We start from the raw sequence: 10,645 nt of genomic DNA, 5'->3' as shown, positions 1-10,645 counted from the left end.
GAGAGAGGCTGAGGCTGGGGGGGAGGCTGGGGGGAGAGAGAGGCTGAGGCTGGGGGGGAGGCTGGGGGGAGAGAGAGGCTGGGGGGGAGGCTGGGGGGAGAGAGAGGCTGAGGCTGGGGGGGAGGCTGGGGGGAGAGAGAGGCTGGGGGGGGAGGCTGGGGGGAGAGAGAGGCTGAGGCTGGGGGGGAGGCTGGGGGGAGAGAGAGGCTGAGGCTGGGGGGGGAGGCTGGGGGGAGAGAGAGGCTGAGGCTGGGGGGGGAGGCTGGGGGGAGAGAGAGGCTGAGGGGGGAGGCTGGGGGGAGAGAGAGGCTGAGGCTGGGGGGGAGGCTGGGGGGAGAGAGAGGCTGAGGCTGGGGGGGGGAGGCTGGGGGGAGGGGCTAATGCTAGAGACAGAGGACAAGGGTTGAGGGATAGTGCAATGACAAAATCGATGGGGGGAGTGTAAGGACTCAGAATGAGAGGGGGGCAGCATTGGGAGCTCAGTATGGAGTGGAGCAATGTAGGGGAGTCAATATCAAGAGTGGGGTAGTGTGTGTGTGTGTGTGTGTGTGTGTGTGTGGGGGGTCTCAGCATAAGCGTTAGTGTGGTGGTCTTAGTATGATGAGTGGGGCAGCATGGAGGTGTCATTATGGAAAAGAGTAAGGCAGCATTAGGAGCTCATGGAGAGGGGCAGCATGCATGGGACATTGTGAGGAGGGGGCAGCATGCATGGCACACTGTGAGGAGGGGGCAGCATGCATGGCACACTGTGAGGAGGGGGCAGCATGCATGGGACCCTGTGAGGAGGGGGCAGCATGCATGGGACCCTGTGAGGAGGGGGCAGCATGCATGGGACCCTGTGAGGAGGGAGCAGCATGCATGGGACCCTGTGAGGAGGGAGCAGCATGCATGGGACACTGTGAGGATGGAGCAGCATGCATGGGACACTGAGAGGATGGAGCAGCATGCATGGGACACTGAGGAGGGGGCAGCATGCATGGGACACTGTGAGGAGGGGGCAGCATGCATGGGACACTGTGAGGAGGGGGCAGCATGCATGGGACACTGTGAGGATGGAGCAGCATGCATGGGACACTGTGAGGAGGGAGCAGCATGCATGGGACATTGTGAGGAGGGAGCAGCATGCATGGGACACTGTGAGGATGGAGCAGCATGCATGGGACACTGTGAGGATGGAGCAGCATGCATGGGACACTGTGAGGATGGAGCAGCATGCATGGGACACTGTGAGGATGGAGCAGCATGCATGGGACCCTGTGAGGATGGAGCAGCATGCATGGGACCCTGTGAGGAGGGAGCAGCATGCATGGGACCCTGTGAGGAGGGGGCAGCATGCATGGGACCCTGTGAGGAGGGGGCAGCATGCATGGGACCCTGTGAGGAGGGGGCAGCATGCATGGGACCCTGTGAGGAGGGGGCAGCATGCATGGGACCCTGTGAGGAGGGGGCAGCATGCATGGGACCCTGTGAGGAGGGGGCAGCATGCATGGGACCCTGTGAGGAGGGGGCAGCATGCATGGGACCCTGTGAGGAGGGGGCAGCATGCATGGGACCCTGTGAGGAGGGGGCAGCATGCATGGGACACTGTGAGGAGGGGGCAGCATGCATGGGACACTGTGAGGATGGAGCAGCATGCATGGGACACTGTGAGGAGGGGGCAGCATGCATGGGACACTGTGAGGAGGGGACAGCATGCATGGGACACTGAGGAGGGGGCAGCATGCATGGGACACTGTGAGGAGGGGGCAGCATGCATGGGACACTGTGAGGAGGGGGCAGCATGCATGGGACACTGTGAGGAGGGGACAGCATGCATGGGACACTGTGAGGAGGGGACAGCATGCATGGGACACTGAGGAGGGGGCAGCATGCATGGGACACTGTGAGGAGGGGGCAGCATGCATGGGACACTGTGAGGAGGGGGCAGCATGCATGGGACACTGTGAGGAGGGGGCAGCATGCATGGGACACTGTGAGGAGGGGGCAGCATGCATGGGACATTGTGAGGAGGGAGCAGCATGCATGGGACATTGTGAGGAGGGGGCAGCATGCATGGGACATTGTGAGGAGGGGGCAGCATGCATGGGACATTGTGAGGAGGGGGCAGCATGCATGGGACATTGTGAGGAGGGGGCAGCATGCATGGGACACTGTGAGGAGGGGGCAGCATGCATGGGACCCTGTGAGGAGGGAGCAGCATGCATGGGACATTGTGAGGAGGGGGCAGCATGCATGGGACCCTGTGAGGAGGGGGCAGCATGCATGGGACACTGTGAGGATGGAGCAGCATGCATGGGACACTGTGAGGAGGGGGCAGCATGCATGGGACACTGAGGATGGAGCAGCATGCATGGGACCCTGTGAGGAGGGAGCAGCATGCATGGGAAATTGTGAGGAGGGGGCAGCATGCATGGGACACTGAGGAGGGGGCAGCATGCATGGGACACTGTGAGGAGGGGGCAGCATGCATGGGACACTGTGAGGAGGGATCAGCATGCATGGGACACTGTGAGGAGGGATCAGCATGCATGGGACATTGTGAGGAGGGGGCAGCATGCATGGGACACTGTGAGGAGGGGGCAGCATGCATGGGACCCTGTGAGGAGGGGGCAGCATGCATGGGACCCTGTGAGGAGGGGGCAGCATGCATGGGACACTGTGAGGAGGGATCAGCATGCATGGGACATTGTGAGGAGGGATCAGCATGCATGGGACATTGTGAGGAGGGGGCAGCATGCATGGGACACTGTGAGGAGGGGGCAGCATGCATGGGACATTGTGAGGAGGGGGCAGCATGCATGGGACATTGTGAGGAGGGGGCAGCATGCATGGGACATTGTGAGGAGGGAGCAGCATGCATGGGACATTGTGAGGAGGGAGCAGCATGCATGGGACACTGTGAGGAGGGGGCAGCATGCATGGGACACTGTGAGGAGGGGGCAGCATGCATGGGACACTGTGAGGAGGGGGCAGCATGCATGGGACACTGTGAGGAGGGGGCAGCATGCATGGGACATTGTGAGGAGGGGGCAGCATGCATGGGACATTGTGAGGAGGGGGCAGCATGCATGGGACATTGTGAGGAGGGGGCAGCATGCATGGGACATTGTGAGGAGGGGGCAGCATGCATGGGACATTGTGAGGAGGGGGCAGCATGCATGGGACATTGTGAGGAGGGGGCAACATGCATGGGACATTGTGAGGAGGGGGCAGCATGCATGGGACATTGTGAGGAGGGGGCAGCATGCATGGGACATTGTGAGGAGGGGGCAGCATGCATGGGACACTGTGAGGAGGGGGTAGCATGCATGGGACATTGTGAGGAGGGAGCAGCATGCATGGGACATTGTGAGGAGGGAGCAGCATGCATGGGACATTGAGGAGGGAGCAGCATGATGTGAGGTCAATGTGCAGATCATATTTCATAATTGAGGAAGGTGTGGTGGGTATAATTTATAAGGGAGGGCAGTGTGTAGTTTATTAGGGGCAGTGTGACAGTCACAGTATATAAGTGGGGACGGTGGGAATATTTTATACTCATGCTATGTTTTGATGTGCCTGTGGTGATCCCCATTGGGGGGGGGTGGTTAGTGCCCTTTGTTTCTCATTGATACTTTTTAAAGTGTTTTACAGAGTAGATCTGCCTTAAACAGATGTCGAGTGCGAAAATTCAGTGTTACGTTGTCACTAAGGGGCGCGACCACTTAAAGTGCCTAGGGCAGCACGAAGGCAAAATACAGCCCTGTCAACAGTAAAGAGAAGACTCCATGAAAGTAAATACAAAGGGTTCACATCTAGATGCAAACCATTCATCAATTCCAAAAATAGACAGGCCAGAGTTAAATTTTCTGAAAAACACCTCATGAAGCCAGCTCAGTTCTGGAAAAGTATTCTATGGACAGATGAGACCAAGATCAACCTGTACCAGAATGATGGGAAGAAAAAAGTTTGGAGAAGAACGGGAACGGCACATGATCCAAGGCACACCACATCCTCTGTAAAACATGGTGGAGGCAACGTGATGGCATGGGCATGCATGGCTTTCAATGGCACTGGGTCACTTGTGTTTATTGATGACATAACAGCAGACAAGAGTAGCCGGATGAATTCTGAAGTGTACCGGGATATACTTTCAGCTCAGATTCAGCCAAATGCCGCAAAGTTGATCGGACGGCGCTTCATAGTACAGATGGACAATTACCCCAAGCATACAGCCAAAGCTACCCAGGAGTTCATGAGTGCAAAAAAGTGGAACATTCTGCAATGGCCAAGTCAATCACCAGATCTTAACCCAATTGAGCATGCATTTCACTTGCTCAAATCCAGACTTAAGACGGAGAGACCCACAAACAAGCAAGACCTGAAGGCTGCGGCTGTAAAGGCCTGGCAAAGCATTAAGAAGGAGGAAACCCAGCGTTTGGTGATGTCCATGGGTTCCAGACTTAAGGCAGTGATTGCCTCCAAAGGATTCGCAACAAAATATTGAAAATAAAAATATTTTGTTTGGGTTTGGTTTATTTGTCCAATTACTTTTGACCTCCTAAAATGTGGAGTGTTTGTAAAGAAATGTGTACAATTCCTACAATTTCTATCAGATAAGATAACTGTGGAAAGATAAGGCGCAAATAGGGTCTTACCCGGTATACACGTGGAAGTGAATACTGGCAGGTCAACTCACCTGGTTCGGTTGTGCCAGTCACAACCCCTTTCAAAGCATGTAAATCACGTTGTGATGGTGTAGGAGGCAGCGGTCCCGCGGTGATGAGAAAATTCAAAAAGTGTAAGAAAGCAGGTTGATATACCGCGCCACCCCACAGAAGCCAAAAGTTGTTAAAAGTAAATCCCTTTTCTTTATTTACAATTTCTATCAGATATTTTTGTTCAAACCTTCAAATTAAACGTTACAATCTGCACTTGAATTCTGTTGTAGAGGTTTCATTTCAAATCCAATGTGGTGGCATGCAGAGCCCAACTCGCGAAAATTGTGTCACTGTCCAAATATTTCTGGACCTAACTGTATATATTGTGAGGTAGCGCGGTCGGCTGCGCAGCAGAAGACACGAGATCCAGGCATCAAGGTTCACAGCACACGGTGTTTAATGTCCAAACAAAAATCCACAGCCATATACATGTCCCTCCAGCAGAGAACACAAGAGTTGTGATCACTCCCTCACACCCGGCACACCTGCCCCTCGTTCCTGTTTCCATTTAACCCTTCCTTCAGCCTGTAGGGAAACAGCATTAACCCTAGAGTGGATTTACTTTCTATCATGGAGTGAGCACAACCGGGGCGAGACATACCGGCCGTCATAGATAACCCCGGTCACAGTCTCACACACCCCCCCCCTCAGTTCAAGCGAGCGGGGTTGAACTCCTGCCAGCAAACACGGGCCGCGGGACAAGGCATCGGCGTTGCCCTGCAACCTACCGGCCCGGTGTTCAACCGTAAACCGGAAGTTCTGCAGAGAAAGGAACCACCGGGTAACCCGGGCATTCCGTTCCTTGGCGGACCTCATCCAGACCAGTGGAGAGTGATCCGTCACCAAGCGAAACTGCCGTCCCAGCAGGTAATAGCGTAGGGACTCCAAGGCCCACTTGATCGCCAGGCACTCCTTCTCCACTACGCTATAATTCCGCTCGGGAGGGGTGAGCTTCCTACTTAAGAAGGTGACGGGGTGTTCCTCCCCCTGAACCACCTGAGACAACACTGCCCCCAGGCCGACCTCAGAGGCGTCAGTCTGTACTATGAACTCCTTCCGGAAATCAGGGTGTACAAGAACGGGCTGTCCGCACAAGACCCCCTTCAGGGCCCGGAAGGAGTCCTCGGCCTGCGGAGTCCAGCGCACCATGACGGACTTCTTGCCTTTGAGAAGGTCCGTCAAGGGGGCTGATAGTCCCGCAAAATCCCTTACAAACCTCCTGTAGTACCCCACGATACCCAGGAAGGCCCTAACCTGCTTCGTGGTCAGGGGTCTAGGCCACTTCTGGATCGCCTCAACCTTGTTAATTTGGGGCTTAATCACTCCTTGGCCTATCACGTAGCCCAAGTAGCGGGCTTCCGTGAGTCCCAACGCACATTTCTTGGGATTGGCTGTCAATCCGGCTGTTCGAAGCGCGTCCACCACCGCTTGTACCTGTTCCAAGTGGGTCTGCCAATCGGAGCTGTAAATAATGATGTCATCAAGGTACGCTGATGCATACGCCTGGTGGGGTTCCAGCACCAAGTCCATCAACCTCTGGAACGTGGCCGGAGCGCCATGTAACCCAAAAGGCAAGACAACATAGTGGAAGAGACCCTCCGGCGTAACAAAAGCGGTTTTCTCCTTGGCGGACTCCGTCAGTGGCACCTGCCAGTACCCCTTGGTCAGGTCGAGCGTGGTAAAATATCGCGCCTGTCCCAGCCTATCAATCAGCTCATCCACCCGGGGCATGGGGTAGAGATCGAACTTGGATATTTCGTTCAATCTCCGGAAGTCATTGCAGAACCTTAAGGAGCCATCGGGTTTTGGTATTAGGACAATCGGACTAGCCCATTCACTCCGGGATTTTTCGATGACCCCCAGGCGTAGCATTGTCTTCACTTCTTCTGATATGGCTTGTCTTCGAGCCTCCGGCACGCGGTATGACTTCAGGCGTACCTTCAGGTGGGGCTCGGTGACAATGTCATGTCGTATTAGACTGGTCCTACCCGGCAACTCGGAGAAGACATCGGGGTTCTGCTGAACCAGCCGTCTGGCCTCTCGCCTCTGTTGCTTGGTGAGGGCTTCTCCGATCCTTACTTCCGGTTCGTCCTCTCCGGAGGTCGCTGAAGCCGGGAGTGGACGACCCGAAGAGGAGGGAGATGGGGGAAACTCAACCATCAGGCTTTCCCGTTCCTGCCACGGTTTTAATAGGTTGACATGGTATATTTGTTCAGGTTTCCGCCTACCGGGCTGCAATACTTTATAGTTGACCACCCCGACTTTTTCCTTTATCTCGTAGGGGCCTTGCCACTGAGCCAGGAATTTACTCTCCGCCGTGGGGATTAATACCAACACCCGATCCCCGGGTTTAAAGGTCCGCACGGTGGCTTGTCTATTGTAGCGGCCGCTTTGCGCGGCCTGAGCCTCTTGTAAATGCTCCTTCACAATTGGCATGACCGCGCTTATGCGGTTCTGCATTCCTAAAATGTGTTCAATCACACTTTTATGGGGGGTGGGCTCTTGCTCCCATGTTTCCTTTGCCAGGTCCAACAATCCCCGGGGATGTCGCCCGTATAACAACTCAAAAGGCGAAAACCCCGTGGATGCCTGTGGCACCTCTCGGATGGCAAACATCAAATAGGGAAGCATCATATCCCAGTCTTTCCCGTCTTTGGAGATCACCCTTTTTAGCATGGTTTTCAGGGTTTTATTGAATCGTTCTACTAACCCATCCGTCTGAGGATGATACACAGACGTACGCAATTGCTTGATCTGGAGTAGCCGGCATAGTTCTTTGGTCACTTTAGACATGAATGGGGTCCCCTGATCCGTAAGGATCTCCTTGGGCAACCCCACCCGGCAGAACACAGAAAACAACTCCCGAGCTATAAGCTTCGCCGCAGTATGCCTGAGAGGTATCGCCTCTGGATACCGGGTGGCATAGTCAACGATCACTAGGATGTGTTGGTGCCCTCGAGCAGACTTTACGAGGGGCCCCACCAGATCCATCCCTATCCGTTCAAAAGGGACTTCTATAATGGGTAACGGCACCAACGGACTGCGAAAGTGGGCCAGTGGTGCGGTAAGCTGACACTCCGGGCAGGTTTCGCAGAACCGTTTTACCTCCCCAAAGACCCCGGGCCAATAGAACCTTTGCAATATTCGCTCCTGCGTTTTCTTGACCCCTAGGTGGCCACTCATCAGATGTTTATGAGCCAAGTCGAGGACCCGCCGGCGATACGGCTGGGGCACCACCAACTGCTCCACCCCCACGCCCCGTATTTCATCTACCCGGTAGAGTAAATCCTGTTTAAGAGCGAAATGGGGGTACCTTACCTGGGCACCGGGCAGCTGGGCCACCCCGTCAATTACTAACACCCTATTCCGGGCATGTATTAACGTAGGGTCCTGGAGTTGGGCTGTCCCAAACGCATCCGGGGATGCCTCCAAGTCCGGGATGGGCTCGACCGTCTCAGCCTCTCCTGCCAATACCTCTAGGGGAGACCTATCGGGTTCACATTCTGTCCCTATCATGGGGACCCCTACGGCAGGTGTCCCGGATTCAGGATTGTAGGGCTCAGGCCCCGGACTGACCAATATCGGAGGGGACCTAGGGGTTCCCTTCCATAAAGTCCAAAAATAGGGCAGATCCCGTCCTAGGATCACGTCATAAGGAAGAGTGTTAAGCAGTCCCACCTCATGTTGCACCTGACCGCAAGGTGCTGTGATGGTGACAATCCCCGTGGGATAGTCTCGGCGGTCCCCATGTATGCAAACCACCCCCACGGTACGTCCTGTGGCCTTTACTTTAGCCCTCAAGGTGGATCGCACAAGGGTCACTAAGCTTCCGGAATCCAACAATCCTGTAACCGGACATCCATTCACCTGTATTTGGCACAAGTGGGGCTCAGTCTCTGGGGGAACCAGGTCAGCGGTACACACCACCTGAGCATACATTGAACCCCGCCGGGTAACTCCACAATCCATGGGCTCCGTGGTCAGGGGACACTGGGCTTCCATATGTCCCACCCGCTGGCACCGCCAACATCTAATAGGGAAGGAAACCCCCTTGACAAGTTGTCGTTTAGGGTACATGGCCTTCCGGACCTCAGGAACGGCGGGCGCGGCCTCAGCCGGGATGGTAGCAGACTCCTGTACCGGTGTCGGTGGTGGGTCCTTGGCCCTAGGCTTGGAGGGGCCGGACCGACGGGCGGTACGCAAAGTCTCAGTGTCCCGTATCAAGTCCTGCGTAGCCACATGCCGCTCTACCAGGGACACTAATTGGTCCAGGGTACTCGGGTCACCCTGTCCTACCCACCGTTGAACGGTGACGGGTAAAGTGCGCACAAAACGATCCACTACTACCCTTTCCACCATTTGCGCCGGGCTCAGAGTGTCAGGCTGCAACCACTTTTTTACAAGATGTAATAAGTCATAGGCCTGGGAGCGTACGGGTTTGGCTTCCTCATAGAACCACTGATTAACCCGCTGAGCCCGTACATAGGTATTCACCCCCAACCGAGCCAGTATTTCGGCTTTCAGGGTCACATAGTCAATGGCGTCCTCGGTACCGAGGTCCAGGTACGCTTTTTGGGGTTCCCCTGTCAGATAGGGCGACAATACCTCAGCCCACTGGGGGGTCGGCAGCTTTTCCCGCTCGGCCACCCGCTCAAACACTGCCAGGAACGCTTCCACATCATCCCCCGGGGTCATCTTTTGCAACGCTTGTCTCACCGCTTTCCGGACGCTGCTGTCGTCACCCGGTCCCGGGGTTGTTGCTGCCGGTCCGGCACGGATTGACTTGGCCAGGAGAACCATCTGTTCTTGGTGCCTTTTTTCCTGCAATTTCAAGGATTGCTGGTGCTGTTGCTGCTGTTGCTCCAACGTCTGGAGCAGGTGGGTATTCACCTGTTGTTGCTGTGCATTAGCCTCTTGTTGTTGTGCATTAGCCTGAGCCAAATGCCTTAGTATGTCCTCCATGGCGTCGCTGGGTTTGGGCCGTAGTATAGCTGCTTGAATCCAGGACATGTGCTACCGGACCACCAGAAAAGGAAGTTACACCTCACCGGGCTGGCATGCCCGCCGATTCTCCACCATATGTGAGGTAGCGCGGTCGGCTGCGCAGCAGAAGACACGAGATCCAGGCATCAAGGTTCACAGCACACGGTGTTTAATGTCCAAACAAAAATCCACAGCCATATACATGTCCCTCCAGCAGAGAACACAAGAGTTGTGATCACTCCCTCACACCCGGCACACCTGCCCCTCGTTCCTGTTTCCATTTAACCCTTCCTTCAGCCTGTAGGGAAACAGCATTAACCCTAGAGTGGATTTACTTTCTATCATGGAGTGAGCACAACCGGGGCGAGACATACCGGCCGTCATAGATAACCCCGGTCACAGTCTCACAATATATATATATATATATATATATATATATATATATATATATCTATATCTCATATAAACACATATTCACTATATCACACAAGGGATTACATCCCCCAAATTTTTGAAAATATTTTATTCTATCACTGAAGATATGACATTTTGATTCAATGTAAAGCAGTCAGTGTACAGCTTGTATATCAGTGTAAATTTGGTGTCATCTAAATAACTCTATTTACAATTTGCCATTGGCAATTAAAGCCCTAAACTAAAGACTGATCTAATTAATTAATATATAGCATTTAATCATTATTTTAAGATCATTAGGACAAAATAGTTAAAAACGCAGAACACCGTGGTCTGTCTTCAACTGATATAGGTGATCATTCTATCATGAGAAATTTCCTATTCAGACTAACTAAATGTCTATGAGTAGTATCTATATAATTTCTATAATGAATGACCACTGGTGTTCGCTGGTTAAAATATAGCAGACAGTAGCCTCCCAACATGTTTCACCACACTGGCGTCATCAGGGGGCTGAGGCTAATACTGACTTACTCTGTATCAAAGGA

Source organism: Anomaloglossus baeobatrachus, chromosome 2, assembly GCF_048569485.1.
Source record: "Anomaloglossus baeobatrachus isolate aAnoBae1 chromosome 2, aAnoBae1.hap1, whole genome shotgun sequence".
NCBI lineage: Eukaryota > Metazoa > Chordata > Amphibia > Anura > Aromobatidae > Anomaloglossus > Anomaloglossus baeobatrachus.
This window is presented reverse-complemented; position numbering follows the sequence as displayed.